Source organism: Strongylocentrotus purpuratus, unplaced genomic scaffold (genome assembly GCF_000002235.5).
Source record: "Strongylocentrotus purpuratus isolate Spur 01 unplaced genomic scaffold, Spur_5.0 spur5_scaffold_19, whole genome shotgun sequence".
NCBI lineage: Eukaryota > Metazoa > Echinodermata > Echinoidea > Camarodonta > Strongylocentrotidae > Strongylocentrotus > Strongylocentrotus purpuratus.
The window spans coordinates 22,911,619-22,933,108 of record NW_022145604.1 but is presented as its reverse complement, the minus strand read 5'-3'; the positions used below and the strand labels follow the sequence as shown (position 1 = coordinate 22,933,108).

The 21,490-nt window shown below is 36.9% G+C and overlaps 1 long non-coding RNA gene across 2 annotated transcripts; it reads right to left on the bottom strand.

The window, feature by feature from the left end:
• Positions 1 to 6,748: 6,748 nt before the first annotated feature.
• LOC105441516 lies at positions 6,749 to 15,487 on the bottom strand. 2 transcript variants are annotated; one of them, XR_972047.2, is made up of 4 exons: positions 15,145 to 15,487; positions 11,509 to 11,844; positions 9,966 to 10,015; positions 6,749 to 7,103 (listed from the first exon to the last, which is right to left on the bottom strand). It is a non-coding gene; the product is annotated as a neurotrypsin (long non-coding RNA). The 2 variants fall into 2 exon arrangements; XR_004064978.1 differs by having other exon boundaries at positions 6,749 to 7,109; positions 9,969 to 10,015.
• Between the last annotated feature and the right edge of the window lie 6,003 nt (positions 15,488 to 21,490).

Here is a 21,490-nt window from a genome sequence, read left to right as displayed (position 1 = left end):
ATGAAAATAAAGTTAGTTTTTAAAATCAATGAATATCTACTTTAAGTATGTTGTAGCTGAGACAATGAGCTATCACAAGTGTACCCTTTATTTTTCGATCAGATGCCGGGATCATGCTCATATTTCACTTACAAAGTGGGATTTGATAATTCCATTTTTCGTTTACGTGTAATCTCTATGGGAAATGTTTTGGTATATCGGTAACGCACTTGACTTCCGACCTCGAGGTCCCTGGTTCGAGTCCGGGCGTCTCCAACATTTTTTTCTTCACTTTTTTTTCTTTTTGACCTTTCACTGTACCATCTCCTTTGAATATTAAAACACGTACAATCGCAAATAATGTAATAAACAACCATATTTACTTTATTATTACCCTATTATCACTTGATCCATTACTTTTCGCGTGTAATCCTTATGGGAGATGACTTTTTCTCAAATCTGGATTCTACATTCCTGTCTTTTGCGAGCAAAATCCCCGTTATTTCGGCTTGATTTTTGTTGATTTTTGAGTATGTTGTAGCTGAGACTATATGCTATCTAAATGTTCTCTCCCTTTTTATTCAGTCTGATGTCATCATGGTCTGTTGATGATAATCCTCAACATCATCATGATCATGATGATCATCATCATCGTCATCACAATTACTATCAAGATCATCATCATCATGGTCATCATGATGATCATCATTGTTTACATGTCTATATAACTTCTCCCTTTCTCAATATAGTAAATATTTATTATTATTATTATTATTATTATTATTTACCTTGCACAGGATAGTTTATTATTTATTTAAAATGTTTGCACACTTCTTTCCAGAACTAAACTTCAATAATACCTCATACAATCGAGACAAATGACCTCCCCCAAGGTTTGAATGAGATGTTTATCCCACTGATTAATATTTAACAGCTCGTTTTTATACCAATTGATTTCGTTATATAAATGAAATCTTGACCCAGATACTAATAGTCCACAATTATTGTAGACAAGTACTAACGTGTATGTTATCGTTTAACTTGTTAAGTAAACATCCCCTGATAGTGATATAAACCATATTGTAATAGTAAACAGTGTTGGTATAATATGATATTATTTTTTTTACGCTGACGATGCACGCAATCTTGATCAATAAAGTTAGTTTACCAGTTTATAGTCCATGCAGTTCATCTAATCTTGGGGATATATGATGATTCTTGAGGGAAATATTGGTCCAGACACTTGGATCTACAAAACATTCTTATGTGAAAGAGCACCACTTTTTTCACCACTTGATGAGGATGGAGGGGGAACGTGTCACCCTCACCCCCTATATCTTCGGTCTACCCCACTGGATTACCTTAGCTATCATAAAATCTGTTTAAAATGCTAGGAGTCAAGGAATTACAAAGAAAAATGACAAGATGAGACCTTAATGTCTAGACGTTGCATCTCATAATGTATGTAGGTAGGCCTATTTCTGTTTTATCAAGGAGATACACAGGATGGCATGGCATGTAATTATTGTTCCAGAGTGACTAACTTGACATATTTCAAAACAGAAAGTGTAAGCTACAGATATTTGGGTTGAGACATTTACAAAATACATGAAGAAAAAAAAGAAGGTAACGATGGGGAAAAGAAAGGAGTATGAGAGAAGATGTAAGCATAAGACTAGGAGACCTTTTCATTAAAACTAGAACTATTCAATTCTAAAAGGAGAGTGCTCAAGGGGCTGTGGGCATGCGAGCACGAAGGTAAAGCAAAAGTATCCGATGAAATGCTTTATAAATGGCGTAGAATGCTGTCCTCTGAGCATATTAGGAATCCGCCTGTCATTAATACATTTTAAGTGGTGGTGGTAGTGTTTGCCAGACGCTCCACTTTGATGGAAAAAACAGTAATTATTTATCATCAATAGAGTTATTGTTTACTTTTTCCATTTAGTTAATCCAGTTACTTTTCTCTCTAATAATATTGTTGTGTATTACATTCATGCAATTTTCCACTTATTACGGTCTGTTTTTCTTTTGTTTTTTTGTTTTGTTTTGTTTTGTTTTGTTTTGTTGTTTTTTGTTTTTTGTTTTTTTGTTTTTTGGAGGGGTGGTCTAATGGAAACAGCTCACTAGTTGAAACGTCTTGCAGTGGACATATATGATAAGATAATGTGGTATTTCATTATAATTACTCGGGTTTGTACTTATTAAGGGCCTCCATTGCATGGGTACGTACATCCCGCCACTGAAAACGTCTGCATGGCAGAGGTAATTGGTAATAAAGAGAGTTGTTCTCTACTTTTTTTATCAGGTTTGATCCAGATACTTTACCCGCTATTAATAAAGCATATTTAGCACTCATTAAGGGCGTCTGTCATTCGGGGCCGTTTGGCAGTCACAACCCCTTTTTAAACGTCTGACATTGGTCATTAATGATACATGGGGTTGTTTTCCATAATTTCCACCAAGCTCCAACCGATTACATTTCTTGCCACTCTACCTCTTTTAGTTTAATTATTTATTATCCTCACAGTATAAGATCGGCATTTGGCAGTTTGGGGGCGTTTGGCGGACACAACCCACCATTTAAAACGTTTGGTATTGGTAATACGTGGTACAAAATGAAATGTTCTACAATTTCCACCAGGTTTGATCCAGTCACTATTTTCGCTAAATTTTGGCCCCACCACTCTGTGCACGATTGACATCAATATACTGACACACTTTGGTTCATGGAGCATTGCTGTGTATATGAACGCTTTTCCGTTCACTACTCCCCCTTTCTCTCTCTCTCTCTCTCTCTCTCTCTTTATCTTTCTCCTCTATTTCTCTCTCTTTATCTTTCTCATCTCTCTCTCTCTCTCTCTCTCTCTAACACACATACGCACATGAACACGGGTCTTCCGTAGTATCTGATGACATTTTAAGCCCTCTCAACCTGTATAGGTTTGATTCCTGATCTATCATTCTCGGCATTATTTATAAAATGATTTCATAAGACCCCCATGTCTTTTGTTTACGCACTTCCTTTCTTCATTGTGAGCTCGATAGGCCTACTCCATGTCCGTCATTAGCTTTTTTCGAAGCATTTTGGGGTTCTCGGTTTTTATAAGTTTTCATTTCGCTGTTCATACTATTGGAGAGCTCGTACCACGTTTCTTGGCACACAGAGATGAATCACGGCCCGTTTACAGCGAAATGTCATCTCAAGATGCCCCCAAGCAATGAGGTGTGAGCTCTCACAACGTACGGACAGTGAAACAAAGACATCACCGTTACTCACAACCCGCTCATCCATCATACATGTGCACATGTGTGTGTGTGTGTGTGTGTGTGTGCGTGTGTGTTTAAGTGTGCATATATATAATATATATATATATTTTTTTTTTTTCATGTGGACCTATTTTAAAGCTTATCTGCCATAGTTAAGCTCTCAGTTAACATAAGAAAAAGAGGATCATGGGGGACCAATGGTCACCGATTAGGCATTGTTTGTTATATAGAGGGCGCAAGTAGCTACAAGTAGTGCAGTGGGCCTTTAAGATGAAGCCAAGATCTTACATTTTGGGTAGGAAATTTTGATTCTAGGGTAATGTGTGACATATTGCCGTTTTCAAAACTTGCTTGGAGAATGTTCGTGTGACGGATTTCTATACAATCGGCTGTGTTGAATGCATCAATATGTGACGCACAAGTCTATTGTATAACTCTTTGCTATCATGTAATCATAAATGAAGTAATAATGAATAATAATGATAATAAACTAGTAACAATGACATGGAATCAGAATATAAAAAAAAGATTTGTATCAACCTAATGCATCAGTCATTACGATTGTGAGGACAACAGAGAATAAATAAGCAAAATATTTGTTCTTCTTGCAATGAGTAGATCATTTATTAATGAAAGAGTATATACGTAAATACAGGGTAGGAAACTTTACCTAGTTACATAAGCATGTCCATTCGAGATGAATCTCTACAAAAACGAAGTAAAGAATGATATCATCTTATAGCGAAATGTCATGATAAAACCTTGTTTATACAATTTTATTTTAGATGAACGTTTAAAAGAACAGAAAGAAAGAGAGAGAGAGAGAGAGAGAAAGAACTGGGGATATTCGGGGGAGCTTGTTAGCACAGTTTGAGACATGTGCCCCCCCCCCCCTCCCCGCAGATGGATTGACAATCCTGAATCGTTGAGTTTTTTCTTTCTCACTCTCTCATTCAGATATGACACGGTAAACCGCAGCAAATATATATTGCTGCGAGTTATGTGTTATGAGGAACAGAAAAGGGATGCTTATTACATTTTAGGTCATACAAAACTACCCGATTTTGCCGCGTCATTTCTGAATGAGGCCTAATGGAGAAGGTTTCTCTTCAAAGAAATTAAGTTAAAGCAGTTAGCACAATGGTTAGAAACACTGGCGTACCTATGGGGGGGGCAAGGGGGGCAGAGTGCCCCCCCTGACGGGCTCCAGGGGAAAAAAAGAAAAAGGGGAAAGAAAAGAAAAGAAAGGGAAAGGAAAGAAAAAGAAAAAAGGAAAAGGAAAGAAAAAAGAAAAGAAAGAGAAAAAAGGAAAAAAAGGAAAGAAAAAGGAAGAAGAAGAGAAAAGGAAGAAAAAGGGAAAAGAAAAGGAAAGGAAGAAAAATGGGAAAAAAATAAAGGACATGGCCGTAAGCACCAGGGGGGGGGGGCAGTTGACCCCAGATATTTTGAAATCGTACAGTTTTTTTCCTGAAAATGTAGTGTAGGCCTATACCAAATCCTTCAATTCTACTTTTGAAAATGCAAAAGTACCCTGAGCTCATGACGAGTTCGGTCGCTCGAACTCCCTTCACTCCTTTTGCTTTTGAGATTCTTCGAAAACTTTTAACGCATCTTTCCCCCTTCCCCCATTAGAAAAATATTCCGCATACGGCCCTGAAAAATTAAAACAAATGAAAATAGGAAAATATAAGTGATATAACAAATTTGAAACTCTTCGCTGGCGCGAACTGCTTGCTAGCCTATTTTGTATTAAATGTTTTCACTTCCTCGTCCCCCTGAAAAAAGAAAAGGATTAGTATTGCCTAGAATACAACTGTGCCTGCCCCGACGGGCCCCGACCTGCAACCATGGCAACAATAACACACAATATATGTACCAAATGTTACTAAAAGAGACTAATTCATTTTTCTCGCTCGCTACACTCGCTCGCGAATAAAATGAATAGACATTGCTTTGGAAACTATTGTGCCCACCCTTGACCTGCAACAATATCATTAAAAATGGAAGAGTTTTTTTCGCCCTCTCGCCAAAAAGGAATTGAATCGCGTTAAACGCGATTGCGTCCATCATGACCTGCACCAATAAAAACAAGTTTATTTATTAATTTCTATTAAAAGAGAATTTATTTTTTTTGCTTGCTCGCTATGCTCGCTCGCCAAAATGGAATTGACACCGCTAACGTGCCCGCCCCAACCTGCAACAACCAGTTAATAATTATGTACGAAACGTTATTCAAAGAAGTTTTGGTGTGCTCGTGCTCGCCAAAACGGAATTAACATCACCTTAGACATGATTGTGTAAGCCCTGCCCTGCAACAAAAAAATCTGAAATTTATGAACCAATTATCATTACCAAAATTTTGCTCGCTCGCTACGCTCGCTCGCCAAAATAGAAATAACACCGCTTTTAATAATCACGTCCCTGACATGGAACAATATTAAACCAAGTTTATATACCATATTTTCCCTATAAAGAGAAGTGATTTTTTTTTGCTCGCTCGCTACGCTCGCTCGCCAAAATAGAATTAACACCGCTTTTAATAATCACGTCCCTGACATGGAACAATGAACCCAAGTTTTATGTACCATATTTTCCCTATAAAAGAAAAGTGATTTTTTTTTCGCTAGCTCGTGGAATTATGTGCCCACCACTATCCTGCTACAATATCATTAAAAAGATAAATGTAGGGGGTTGCCTGCCCGCCAAAATGGGATTGACATTGCCTTAAACACGATTGTGCCCGCCCCCTACCTGCAACAATGAAACAAATTTTATAAAGCATTCATTGAGAGAAAGATGTATTTTCGCTCGCTAGCTAAAATGGATATAAAATCACCCTAAACACAATATTGTTCCCGCGCCCTGCATGGGACAATTGAACCAAGTTTAAGTGGCAATTATTAAAAAAGAAGTGATTTTTTTCTTGCTCGCTACACTAGTTTGCAAAAAAATGAAATTAACGTCGCTAACAAGTGAATGTTCCCACCCCCAACTTGCAACAATACCAGTTTATATACCAAACGTTACTTAAAGATTTTTTTTGCTCGCTCGCTCGCTCGCTCGCCAGAAGTGAAAATTAGCATCGCCTTTTTTGTTTGTTTCGGTCGCTTGCCCCCCCCCCCCTGACGGAGTACCCCAGGTACGCCACTGGTTAGAAACATAGGGTTAGTAAAATTTAGGAGGGTATAGACTAGGGGACAGCCCTGGGATCCAATTTTTTTTCAAAGTGTCGAGTCTCTCGGCGGTGGTATCACTTCTTATTGACATCGTGTGTGGCACGTGATAATTACAAATTTGGCGTAAAATGAATAGTTGGCGGGAATGTTTGCGGATTTAAAAAAAAAGGGATTTTGTTTTTTAAGAGCATGAAATTTGATGTAAAGGGGTAATATTTATTCACAAACATGTGAATGCGTGTATTAATTTTTCTTCTTCTCGAAAACAGACAAAAGGGGCTACTCTTTGTGTCCGTGTAGTCGAAAAGCTAAAAATAATTATGTTTTTTTTATCTAGAGCCTAATCTGTGTACCAGCTCTTGTGCAAAAGGGATCATGTTTTCTTTATTTGTGGGTAAAATGTTCTTGAAAGGATACACCAAAGGGTCTTTTTCGACTCCGTTGTAACGATCACGCGTCACACCTTTTAATATGAAGTGACATCACCCAACCGTGAATAAATGACGGCCGAGCGAACGTGCAGAAAAATCTTTATCTTAGCTCCCAGTCCGCCCCAGGTTCAGTGTGTCCGCTGCCTTATATCATCTATTTGTCATCAAGTTCGGCCAGGAGTTCATATAGAGCCTGGAGGACATCTTTCTTCTTCAAGTCAGCATCCTTTTTGGCATCAGCGGCCATCTGTTTGTAAGAAAATAAAATACGATGATATTGATGATGATGATGATGATGTTACTCCTACTGCCATCGTGAGCAACGGTCACGCGCTTCTACATCCCTGTGAGGGTTTTTCACACCGTCCAAGCTGACTCGGCGAACTCACAAGCAGTCGAGTATAGCATATAACCAGATGAAGAAATCAATGGATAACTAACATGACTCGTAAAATGTGACCAAGTTATTTAAAAAAGGGCGCGGTCAAATTCAAAATGCTGCAATCAATCATTCACGCTTATATCATTTGTTATATTTTGTGATACCTGCGATTCCACAGACATTGGACAAATTTGAGTCTGTGTAAATATGTAAAAACCGACAAGAAGTTGGCGTTTAGGATCTATGTGTTATCGTGTTAGTTGTGGATATTTTACCTGACTGCTAAGAAAGCATAAATGCTTGTTATAAGCAATCAGAGGACCGAGGTCTTCTCAGAGGTCTTCTCCGAGGACCTAAGCTGTACTATTGCTGGGACTTAGGGACAGGACGGAACCAATGGTCCAGGTCTACCCAGGAACATGGGCTGACGTCAGACAGACAATTTAGTCGTTGTCAGGATACTCAAGGAGCAAGAAATACCCACATTAAAAACATAGCTAAGGAGTTACATTTATCATTGAATTGTTTTGATTTTGGGTTTAAGATTGTAATTCATTTATATTTTATTTTGTAACACTCATCTGTGCAAGTTGGTCTTTCGTTTGCAATTCTTAGTGGCAATGCCTACAATAAAATTATAGCAAAATATCACAGCCTTGTGACAGTATTTATCTTCTACACTGACTTCACCACCAAAGCACAAAGTTCACCAATGGTATCTAATGTAAAGGTTAAATGTAATGCGAAGTTTTGAGAAATTTAGAAAATTGGATGGATAGTAATTCTTTAAAATTATGATCTATTTGGATGTCCGTGTGGATGTTATATAAGCACTACAAAAATTAGCCCGTAAAACACTTCTGCTTTCGTGGGAATTGAATAATCAAAATACACCGGTGCCGCGGTAAATTTCAAAAAGCGCCTAAGAACATTACATAGAATATGCAGTTCTGATATATAATTTCCAAACAGGCATAGAAGATTGGTCAATTGTAGTCAAGAAACATTGTTTAAAAGCTAAAGTAATATCAGTCTCGAGAGGGAGCTATTTATTCCTTGAAATGCTAGAGCGCCTTAATGGCACCCATGCTAAAGCCGGGGTAATAATTTCCAAAGTTCTTTAGAAGCGCAAAGAGACGTTATAATATGATTTGCGCTATACCAGAACCGAATATTGTTAGAAAGTATTCCATAAAGGCCCATATTCACTTCGTCCACCTTTCATTCTTGAGTAATTACATCTATTTCATGATAAAGAGTAACCTGTTTTTGTCCAATAATTATACCCTATTCATAATATTTCTACCACGGGTGACTGAGCACTAGCGTCTTTAAAAAAGTGTTGTCAAAATGGCCTTATACAAAGTCTGATGCAACGAATGCGGGTCAGGCCGAATGCATGTGCTTTTTGGTCTTTAATCATCTCAAAGTTACATTATGCCTCGTGCTTCAGTGCTTCATTGTTTAAAATGATGCAATGCATCTAGGCTTTCACAGAACCTTGTTTCAATCCATAGGATAACTTTCAATGATTTTGAACAGCCTACTAACTTCCTGTCTCATGATATCTAAGTTCTTTCTGCTCATTTTCCGTTGCGGCACGCATAAGGAGCATAACGTTTGTATCTCAAATAGCGATTGAAAACTCATAGGATACTAAACCAAAATGTAAGAAAGAACAATAATCAAAGAAATTGACCGTAGACTTTCATAAAAAAGATAACTCCCTAAATATACTTTATTCATCTTTGTATCACCCGGTAATACAAAGTTTTGGGCAATTTTGATAATTGCTGGATAGCGATTCTTTAAAAAAATTTGAAAAATTTGGATGCCCCTGAGGATGTAATATAAGCACTAGAAAAGTAAGCCCCTAAAACAATTCTGCTTTCGATAAAATTTGAGTATCAAAATCTGCCGGGGCTCCAGGTTAATCTTGATAAATTTCAAATTGCGCATCCGGCCTTACAATAATAGCTGTGACCATGAACATCTCAGAATATGCAGTTGTGATATCGATTTTGGTCAAGAAACATGGTTTTAAAGCTAAATTAATATCTTGACCTTGAGAGGGAGCTATACAACATAACGAGACTAGTATTTACCATTTCATCTTTAGACTCTGATTTCAACCGCGACAACGATCACTGAATATTTTGGGATCGCAATTCTTCCAATATGTTCATTTGAACCAAAACTTGTATTACCTTTAAACAAGGGATGCGAATGAAGTCATAGTGAAGTAATTATCATAAATTTAAAAGCTTGTAATATTCATTTGCTTCAGTTTGAGTTTGAAATACCTTTTCTTTTCATGTGCCTTATAGTCAGTGACTGTCTGTAAGTAAAAAGCGAGCAATCGTTTTGGAATGAGATAACACACGCATAATGGCTTTTTAACCACATTCATTGCTTCAGCCCAAACTTGGTACAAGAGGATTTAAACAACATTTTTAAAAAAAGCCTGCTGCTCAGTCATTCGTGGCAGCACACTTATGAATGCGGTGTCATTATACAGGATATTAGTTTCCTTTTACCATTAAATATGATTTAATGTTACATAGATTACAACTTTCTAATTAGAAGCTACCAAAGTTGGGAACACGTTTTCGATACGAGCTGTGTATATATAATATGTACGCTCACATGGTGCATTTACTACATGTAGTTGAAAACAATACATCTTTTTAAAATCTATTCTTATCTGTCTTTCAAGATGATCCTTACCTGTTCTTTTTTAAGATAGAACTCCACATCCTCCAATTGGCGTTTTGTGTCTGTAAAAATATTTACAGAAAAAGGAGAGAAAAAAAAAACATTTTCAAATCATTCTTGTTGCATTAGTTGCAGAGTTGCATTTTGTGAATAGACTCCATATCCTCCCCTTCACGTTTTCTAGTAGCTGATAAAATATTAACGGAAAAAAGGAGAGAAACAAATTAAAATCCTTCTTGTTGCATGATTTGTATTCAAAAAATGATATTATTCTTTCATTGAATATGCATAACGCCGGCGTTTGAACGAGAACTACTTTCCGTCAATATTATTTGGATAATCATTTTTTTTTCAACCTCCTTCTTTTTTTTAATCATTAAATTCTACATACTCTATATCAGTAATTGTACTCGTACATATATTAAATATTGTCTAACCAGTCAATCTCAGCTCTGATGACAATTAGAATACTGCTAGAATTGCATAGAAATTATCATCGTTTTTTTTTTTTATTGAATTGAACAACATATTACTGAAAAGTTGCACACTCAAAAAAGGAAAGTATTTCGAATATTCATCCGATAACATAATTGTCAAATGTGTTAATTAAACCAGGGACGTGATAGAGAAGGACTGGAATCAAGCCGCTCTCCTTTGACCCCATGCTCCAAGCCGCCGAAAAGTTATGCGCTAATCTGCAACTGTTGACCAGGTGGTGAGATAAAAGAGCGCATGAAATTTCAGGAGTTAGAATTCCTACATCAGAAAATGGTATCACTGCAACTGTTCGCTGTCCCTTCCAATGATTTCTCATCCATTGTTGAATGTGTAAAGAGTAGAACAAGCGAACACAAACTTGTGTACTTTCATCCTTTTTTAAACTTGAAAAATACAAAAAACACGCGAAAACACGCATTAGCAAACTTAATGTTATTGAAGATTGTAAACCATGGATCAAATAACGGGACATTAAAGCATGCACAAATTAGCGCATCATCCTAAAATATTGAGTTTTTGACAGGATGTAATTTTTCTTTTACAAACTCTGGCACACAAATTAAAGGAAGGACGGAGTTTTAAATTTGAAAATTTGTTTGATGCACTATTCCCAATAAAATCCCCATATAAAGTTTTTGATTTACACTGAAATTTTGCCGGTAATTTAATATTTTGTAATAAATGTAAAACTGGTGCCTGGCTTCCGAAAGTCCCCGCAGTGGAAGCGCGGTTCGGAGCATGGAACTTCAAAGCCAAGTGGAATGTTACACATCCCATTGTTACGCTTTAGAACTCAAGAATGCGTTTGAATAAATTACAAGAGTTTCGCCTCCTTTTCTTTCACCTCCCTGGTTAAACTATGCTTTATAAAACTTTTTTCTTCATTACAATTTCGTTGACTTGTTTGCTTTATTAAAAGGAGTTATGTTATGTATTTCAAAAAAATTAATAGAATTATGTGGAAAATGAATGAGCTTGAACTTGAAGCTATTTGGCCTTAACGGTTTACCGAAGTTTTGTCTGAATGATTGCCATGGAGTCCTTGTGATGAACATACCTGGTGCTTCTTTACACAAGACCTCGGCGTCTACTGCGTGGGTACAGGCAGCCATAGCGGTGGAACTTAAATCACAGTCCATGATTGATGCCTCGTCGCCCTGACAAGTAACACCAGTGAGCGAAATCGGTCCAGTTCCAGCGCCAAAGAACTTCATTTCATCATGCCTAAAGTAGTAAAAGGAAGGGGTAGTGAAGCCCAGCTGCCGGCAGGCGACATTAGTATCCTTTTCGGTAAATCCAATGCCACACACTGTTCCCCATTGCCCATCGCGGTAGACCTCGACTATGCCCCACCCTAATCCCTCGTTCTTGTTGGCACCTGCAACCCGGATGGCTGGAAGGGATGTAATGATGATGAAGAAGATGAAGAAGATAATAATGATAATGTTAATAATAATAATAACAATACTACTACTACTTCTACTACTATAATCATAATATTATTAATATCGACTATCAATACCGAACCCCAAAAGAAAATGTTCATTCTGTCATGATGGTGACGCACTATGCAACCAACCAGGCGCGTACAGGGGGGGGGGGGGTTAACATTTATTAATCAGGCCGAAAATTTCGCAACGACTCAGCCAGCCACTGAATAAGCGGGGGGGGGGGGGGGGGTAAGAGGACACTTTTTTTTTTTTTTTGTCCCAAAAAAATCGCAACGACTCAGCCGACCGCTGAATAAGGGGAGGGGGGGGGGGGGGTAAGAGGACACTTTTTTTTGGGGGGGGGGGTCTCGAAATTTGAAAATTTGACATTTTGCTCCGTTAGGGGGGGGGTAAGGTCACCTTTTTTAGGTCAACTATGAGAGTTTTTTTTTGGGGGGGGGGGTTTACACATATAAAAATACCAAAGGGGGGGTTAACCCCCCGAACCCCCCCCCCCCCCCCCCTGCGTACGCGCTTGCAACCAACTCCCATTTAATAGTGTTAGACTGGCCCAGTCTAAACAGTCATTTGCAAGTCTGTACTGTCACGTCTCATGACAACGACCCAGTAGCGTACGCAGGATTTTTTCAACGGGGGGGGGGGGGGGGTTAATATTTATTTTGCAGCGACTCAGCCGGCCGCTGAATAAGCGAGGGGGGGGGGGGTACATATTTTTTGTTTTGTCCCGGAATTGGAAAATTATAGCGACTATTATTTTCATCTTTATTTTCTTATTATTCTTTCATTGAATATGCATAACGCCGGCGTTTGAACGAGAACTACTTTCCGTCAATATTATTTGGATAATCATTTTGTTTTCAACCTCATTCTTTTTTTATCATTAAATTCTACATACTCTATATCAGTAATTGTACTCGTACATATATTTAATATTGTCTAACCAGTCAATCTCAGCTCTGATGACGATTAGAATACTGCTAGAATTGCATAGAAATTATCATCGTTTTTGTTTTTATTGAATTGAACAACATATTACTGAAAAGTTGCACACTCAAAAAAGGAAAGTATTTCGAATATTCATCCGATAACATAATTGTCAAATGTGTTAGTTAAACTATGCTTCATAAAACTTTTTTCTTCATTACAATTTCGTTGACTTGTTTGCTTTATTAAAAGGAGTTATGTTTGTATTCCAGAAACAATTAATAGAATTATGTGGAAAATGAATGAGCTTGAACTTGAACCCATTTGGCCTTAACGGTTTACCGAAGTTTTGTGTGAAAGATTGCGCCTGCAACGACCTATGACTGTGCTAAAATCGAAAGAAATTGACAGTACGGATCTTGAGTTATCCTCTACACAAAAAGTGCGGGAAAATAAAAAAAATATATAAGAAAGAAAATTCTGACGAAATCTATGACAGACCACCTAAAAAAATCCAGAGACTGTTCTTTTCAGTAATAACAAACAAAAAAAGAATTTCAGCTTTTCCGCTTTAATTTTCTGTTATTTGATTTGAAAGGATGTTGTTGTTTTTGTTTTTTTACACTATGAAAAAAAAACGAAAAAAAAAACGAAAGTACTTCGAATATTCATCCGATAACATAATTGTCAAATGTGTTAGTTGTTATATGCTTTATAATTATTAATACTTTTGTTTTCATGAAAGGCAGTTATCAGATAGAAATATAGTGGCTGTATTTTTATTTGTTTAATAATAGATAGCTACAACGGCGATTCATTTTTGATTGAGTACATTTATCTATGCATTTATTTGTTCAGGAGGGGCGACCAATTTGGTCAAAAAATCAGTTCGTGCATTGCGGCCTATTTCGTTCCGACTAGTATTCGCTTCGGGTCGGGTTGTCGGGTATTAAAAATCACCCAAGCTGTGTACCAACTGCCCCAAGACGTTCAAAGCATTCAGGAAATAATTCCCCACAAGGTACCCGTTCGCTACTCCTGGGTGAAAGGTGGTACATTTAGATTAAAGGTAATACAAAGTTTTGGGAAATTTTGAAAATTGGGTGGATAGTGATTCTTTACAATTTGTATATAATTGGATGCCCCTGTGGATGTATTATAATCACCAAAAATATTAGCCCCTTAAACACTTCTGCTTCGAGAAAAATTGAATATGAAAATTTACCGGTGCTCCCGGTAAATTGTGATAAATTTCAAATAGTGCCTACGGCCGTACAGTGGTAGCTGCGACCCTGACAATTTCAGAATATGTAGTTGTGATATATAATTACCAAACGGGAATAGCTAATCGGTCGATTTTAATCAAGATACATTGTTTCAGGGTTTAATTAATATCTTGACCTTGAGAGCTAGGAGCTATACAACATAAATAGTTTAATATTCGTAATTTCATAACTTTAGACTCGATTTTAACCGCGACAACGATCACTGAATATAGTAGGATCGCATAATGCCTACAATATGTACATTTGAACCAAATTCATGACCCCATACCAAAACTTTGTATTACCTTTAATGTCAGGCCAAAGATATGAGCGCCGCGACAGGACTATAACCGCGAACCATGCGATCCACGATTCGGTGAGATATCCTCTAGACCGTGACATGTGTACCTATGTATAAAGCTCCATCCCTTAGCACATGTTACTACTAGTAAAAACTAAATTGAGTTTGCTGTACGATACCCTGAGTGGTGATGACTACCATGGGAAAATGTGTTAAAAAAGAATATATGCAATGTGTATATATATATATATATATACCGCACTACTCCCATCGTCCGTGTTCCATATCCAGCACTAACCAAATTTCTAACTTCGTATCAGGACCAAACACAAAAAAAGTTAACCCTATCAGTCTAAATGCATCCATAAAACCCTATCGAACACCCTAGTGTAATCCTATATGTAGCTGGTCGCGGTTCTAGAACGTTTCATTTTGTTTATTTTTTGGACGGGGTGAGGCCTTGGGGGCCTTTGGGCTATTATATGGATCGTCTTCACGTCCTTTGATTAAATTCATTATAATCGATTTTTTTTTTTTTTTTTTTTTTTTTTTTTTTTTGGGGGGGGGGGGGGAGGTCGAGTGCTTGAAGATGTGTATTTTGTTAATCTATTTATTTAAATGCAGGGGATTTGAGCCCCCCCCCCCCCCCCCATTAGAATCGCTACTGCCCTGATTACAAAACCAAGCACAGAAGAATAATTATCGGAGCAGGAGCAAAAGTCTGATTTTGTTTGGAGATTTGGACGACATACCTTCGTTACATATCACTCCAGCATCCTCATGGTGACCGCAATTGTGATACCCGATATCGTTCTGCGGGCAGTCCAAGATTGAAGCTTCGTTGCCTACACAATTCACTCCGTCCAGAAGGATAGGGACTGTGCCTTCGCCGAAATAGGCCTCTATCTTGATGCTAGAAGCTCCGGGGAAGCCCAACTGTCTGCACACTACATTGCCGTCTTCCTGCCCCCACATATCGTCGCATACCGTTCCCCATTCTCCGTTGGCAAAGACCTCAACTCGACCTTCATTGGCGGAGCTACCTCCGGCAAGTCGCACCACTGAAAGGGATATTTGCATTGAATATATAAAATGAAATAATTTTGCAATGGTCATTAAAAATGGCTAATAATTCGTCGCTGTTTTCACGAAGTGACGGTAGTGAAAAAAAATTGCATTCACTTTGCGTTACGATTTTCCTCACTACCGTCACTTCGTGAAAACAAGGACGAATTGTGCTTAATAATAATGCCACGTAAGCCATTATGACGTATCGCCACATAACACCACGTAAAACCAGATATCGCCACGTAACGTCACGTAAAGCCATGTAACGCAATGTATCACATGTAACAACGATAATCACATAACGACACGTAACACCACGTAACACAATTTCTTCCAACGTATTGTCACGTACTGGAACGTACTGGTATCTATATTTTATAAGCTGGGTAACATAACCTTCGTGTTTTTTTTAATAACGTTTAAATAAATGACAAGTGCGTGCAACAAATGTCCTATGAGCATTTACAAAGCTCTGTGTGACAAGATATATTTATTTATTTATTTATTTATTTATTCAGTTTTATTTAAAAACAGGGTAGTATTTTCAGTGCCAGAGGCCTGCTTTACAAAAGAGCCCTGTACAAAGATTTACAAAAAATAGAATACATTGTAAAAAAACAAAGGCATTATATAAACAAGATACCATAAGAGAGCTAAAACAACTTAAAAACTAGATCAAAATTAACATAAGGCCTGAACTATTAAACATTAAGATATTATTGATACAATACAAAATACAAATACCAAAAAAAAATACACATGCCATAAATAAATAACAGACATAAAATCAAAAGGGTAAAAGGTAAGAATAAAACTACTACAGACTACACAACTACAAACAAACAAAACAAACAAAACTAACTGTAATAAGTCATAATATAACATTAGGTACCAGTGCATGCATTAAAGTGGAGGGAGTGATTTAATTTGTTTTTTGAACATTTGGAGTGAAGTTGCCGTGCGAATATGAGTCGGTAGATTGTTATAGATGCTTGGAGCGACGAAAGAAAAAGATCGTTTTTTAAATTCAGTCTTAAGATATAGAAATACGAAGCATATTAAGCCTACATTTACGTCATCATGATTCTTTTTAGAACAAAACCGCCTTGGGATACCACCTCATATCTGAACAAGGTTTTGTGGCTAAAGAAGTAAGAGTATTTCTATAATTAGAATACTTCCTCCACAAAAAACAGAGCTTCTCCTTTTATATTGATAATACAACTTATTTTTCTTAGTAATTGACCTTAATATTGATTTAGTTATCCATGGCATACGAGGAACTTTATTATAATTCTTCTTTTTATATTCAACCAGAGGAACATTCTCACCATACAACAACATGAATTTATTAAAGAAACTATCAAAAGCACTTTCAACATTTTGGTCTGAAAGAACATCATTCCAATCAGTTGCAATTAATGCCTCTCTCAATTTGGCAATATTTTCAGGAGTTCCTTTACGGACAGACGTGCAACCTCTAGGCTCACAATTCAATTTCACCGAAGACAACATACAGTATACAGGAAAATGATCAGACATGTCAGATACTATAATTCCAGAGGGTGGATATGGTTGTACATTACAAAAAATATTGTCAATTAAAGTACTGGAAACTTCTGTTATTCTTGTTGGCTTAGTGATTAGGGGCATAATGAGAAAGACATTAACGTGTTTAGAAAAACATCAATTCGATTATCGTTATTACAAAGTAATAAATTCAAATTAAAGTCTCCCATAAGATAGAGTGACTTTCCAACTAAAAGTGGATTGTCTAAAATTGATTGAATTTCATTTACAAAATCATTAAAGTTACCATTTGGGGGCCTATATACAACTCCTATAAAATGATTCTTTTGACCAGGGTTATCAATCTCAACAAAGATAGTTTCTATATGATCTGACATTATATCAAGATCGTGATGTATCTGGTATTCTACCTGGGAAGGAATATACAAAGCAACACCTCCTCCACGTCTACTTTGTCTATTGTTGTTAACAAGATTAAAACCAGAAATAGAAAAAAGGATCCTATCGGCTTCACTCGTAAACCATGTCTCAGTGACACCAAGTATTACACGTCCTAGATTGATATTATCAATGAATCTTAACATTTTGTCAAAATTCTTACAAACACTACGCATGTTTATATGAAGAAAAGTTAAGCCACTGTTCGCATTTAGATGCTGTTTCAAAAAATTGATCTTCTGTATGATAATTACAATTAACATTAGGGATATCATAACCGTCACATAAATTGATCATATTGTCTTCATAAAATCTACAAATTTCATCATCCATTTGAGCCATATTGATACTGAATGTGCAACATTACATGAAAGTACTGTATAGTAGGTGGCTGGCAGTACAGAAAAACATGCAAGAAAGGAGAAAACGTGACCAAAAAAAACTGCATAAGGTGAAATAAACTCATATTCAGCAATTCATGTAGGGTACTGAGAAAAGGGGAAACGGGAAAAGGAAACTGCGATAGACTCGGAAATGGGGAATGAAGAGAAGGGCAATGAAAACAAGGAAAATTGTAACATCAAGCATAATGAAAAGAAAAAAAAGTATATAAGATACAAGATACAAAAAACAAAGCATGTCAACAAAGTACGATCCGTACATAAATAGCACACTTAAAACCAGACATGGTTATCTGACCATGGCAAGACAATGTAGTAACTAGTAAGTTCACTGTTAATTGTTCAAGTCTTCGAGAGAGTTGATTGTCCTTTTTAGTTCTTTGCCGTTTGTGGCAGGGACAAGGGCAATAACTCGCCATCCCTCGTCCACGCAGCCTTGACCTCTTTACTGTCTCGGGTCGCCTTCAGCAGCCTCGCGTTTTCTTTGGTCAAGTCCTCTTGAATCGACTTTCGTGTGCCGGTGTCATAGGCGATTTGTTCCGTGCAGGCGATCGGTTCCTCGGAACCGATCGCCTGGATATGTACCCGCCGATTTGTTCCGGATTCGTAGATTCGTTCCGCTAGTCACAGGCGATCGGTTCCGCCAGGCGATCCGTTCCGAATCTCATCGAGAGCGTGCGTGCTCACGTATTATTGAATACACGCCATGGTACAACCCTAAAGCAAAATGAACTATTCTGGTCGGCCTTTGCAACCAATCAACTTCTCCAAATTAGCTACACCAACGATTGCCAATTTGAGAACTTTGTATAGAAATGCAGATTCCGTTGTTCAAATTATGTTGATAATTGCGGCCAATGATTGACCACAAACATTAACTATAGACAGCGCCGTCGCAAAGCGACGGGGACTGGGTCGGGTCTAGCAAAAAGGGCAGTTGTTGCCATAGGCTTAGTTTGCCTGTAAAAGCAGATGTCGGGGTGTTTTCCTAATCAGGCCTTCTAATTTGGTTTGAATGCTGCTTTATATGATATCGTGTTACGTCAACCACCTATTACCGGGCTGATCATCACAGAATCTAATTATGCATGTGGGCTGCATGAATGATGTACATGTAGTTTAAATGAAAGAGATGCGGGTGGGGTGGGGGGGGGGGGGGGGGGGGGGGGGGGGGGCCGGGGTCCAACACAAAAAGAAATGAGTGGTCGAGCTGATAATTAAGAAGGACCAATAAAAAAATAAAAAAAGAAGAAAAGAAGAGAAAGAAAATTCCTCAAGTAAAAGACGTGTCCGGCAGAATAAAAAAAAAAGAAATAAAAGAAAAACCCGACATATTTTGTTGAATTTTCAACCCTTGGTACTATAGCCGACAAAAGTTAGTGTTAAACAGAGCCATAGCATAGTGTGTCTATACCCCCCCCCCCCCCATTCCGCTACATACAGTGGCAGATCTGTTGCGCCCCCTTTTTTGGAAACCACTAATTTCACGTACATTTTCACGTACATGTAGGCCTAATATCAGAAAACTATCGCCTGCCCCCCCCCCCCCCCCCCGTGCCGAGTATGCACGTGCGTGCATGCATATGATATACATGTACTCTATGCGCATATACTAGTCAGTAGGTTATTTATTTATTTATTTTTCGTACCGCGCGCGGGTAATTCCGTACGAGGTTCTAAACCTTCTTATTAAGTAATATTTCCAAAAAAATAATATTGGTTTTCATTCCAACAATAAATACAAAAGTATCAAGATAAAGCTAAATTTATTTTTACCATGTTTATTCGACACAAGTAATAAAAATATACGCGATTATATAGCAGAAACGTTCGGCCAATGTCGGATAAGAACGGCGGCTTTCGAACGTATCTGCGAACGAGTCGATCAGTAGATTCGTTCCCGAGGAACAAATCGGCGCGCCGATTTGTTCCGCGGAACCCGGAACAAATCGCCTACCACACCGGCAAGCTTACGTCTGCTGGCCAGAACTTCACTTCTCTTCCTGTAAGATTGGAATTTGACAATAGTTGAAGAATAGATACAGTGTATAACATCAATTAAGTTGTAGTTCAATTGGAAGGAAGTAACGAGGAATGTTAAAGCAAGGGAGACTGGGAGATGAGGAATGCAGGAAGTTAGAAATTGAGAGATTACTCGCGAGATTATGAGGCGCCGTTTGTAAAACAATTATATAGACAAATTATATGTTATATAATCATTATTTAACAAATAATAACCATTATTTACATATAATGCAAGAAAATGTACATTTTTATTTGTATATAATTCTTAACACATTTTTATTATTTATAAATAATGACAAAGAACGTTTCATTATTTATATATAATTGCCATTATTTATAAATAATTACAATTCACACTTTCATTATTTTATATAAAAAAAGCGTATTTCAATTATATAATATATAATGAAAAGCCACATTTCCATTATATAATATATAATGAAAGCCATTTCCATTATATAATATATAATGAAAAGCGTATTTTTCCATTATATAATAATAATGAAATGCACATTTCCATTATATAATATATAATGAACAGCGCATTTCCATTATATAACATATAATGAAAAGCGCATTTCAATTATATATATATTAAAAGCACATTTCCATTATATAATATATAATGAAAAGCGTATTTCCATTATATAATATATAATGAAAAGCACATTTCCATTATATAATATATAATGAAAAGCCATTTCCATTATATAATATATAATTAAAAGCGTATTTCCATTATATAATATATAATGAAACGCACATTTCCATTATATAATATATAATGAAAATCACATTCCATTATATAATATATAATGAACAGCGCATTTCAATTATATAATATATAATGAGAGGCGTATTTCCATTATATAATATATATGAACAGCGCATTTCCATTATATAATATATAATGAAAAGCGCATTTCCATTATATATTAAATAACGATTGTGTATGCAAATGTCAATGGTTGGTAACGCCCATAATATGAATATTCATGAGGCTTGACTGATATTATTATCCTCTATTCCAGGCACCTTTCCATTTTGTGGTTCTTTGTGCATTCTTATCAGAAATCCTACGTGCGGTAAATAAGTCTCTGTATCACCATTCTCCTTCTTATTTGTATGCAGATTTGGTTATAATGATTGATAACTGTAATCATCCTCATTATTTTAATAAGAAATTTTTCTATCTGTGATGATCTGAAGACAAGACTTTCGCTGCATGCATATTTAATGTGGTACCATTTAATGTATGACGTCACCCACACAGAGTGAGAGCTCGAAGTTTTCTTTGAAAGTTTGATGGTGAGTACAGCTGTAATTACGTTCAAATCTCGTAAATTGAATCATATTTATAAACATATCTGCTGTAGGTATGAATCTGCTTATTTGGTCTGTACATTATGAAGTGGTTTAAAATGGTTATATCTGATGAATTTAGGAGTAATCTACACTCGAACTTTGATTCGTTATTTATCGTCGTGAGAAATATTTCAGCTCGATTGCCATCGTCACTCCTTGATCCTTGGCCCAAACTTTCGGGCGAGACCCTCTCTGAACATTAGATACGAGTGGGCAGATCACTTCACTAGCGCTAGCTGCATCAATGATACAAGCTTTTTGTTACTTTTAG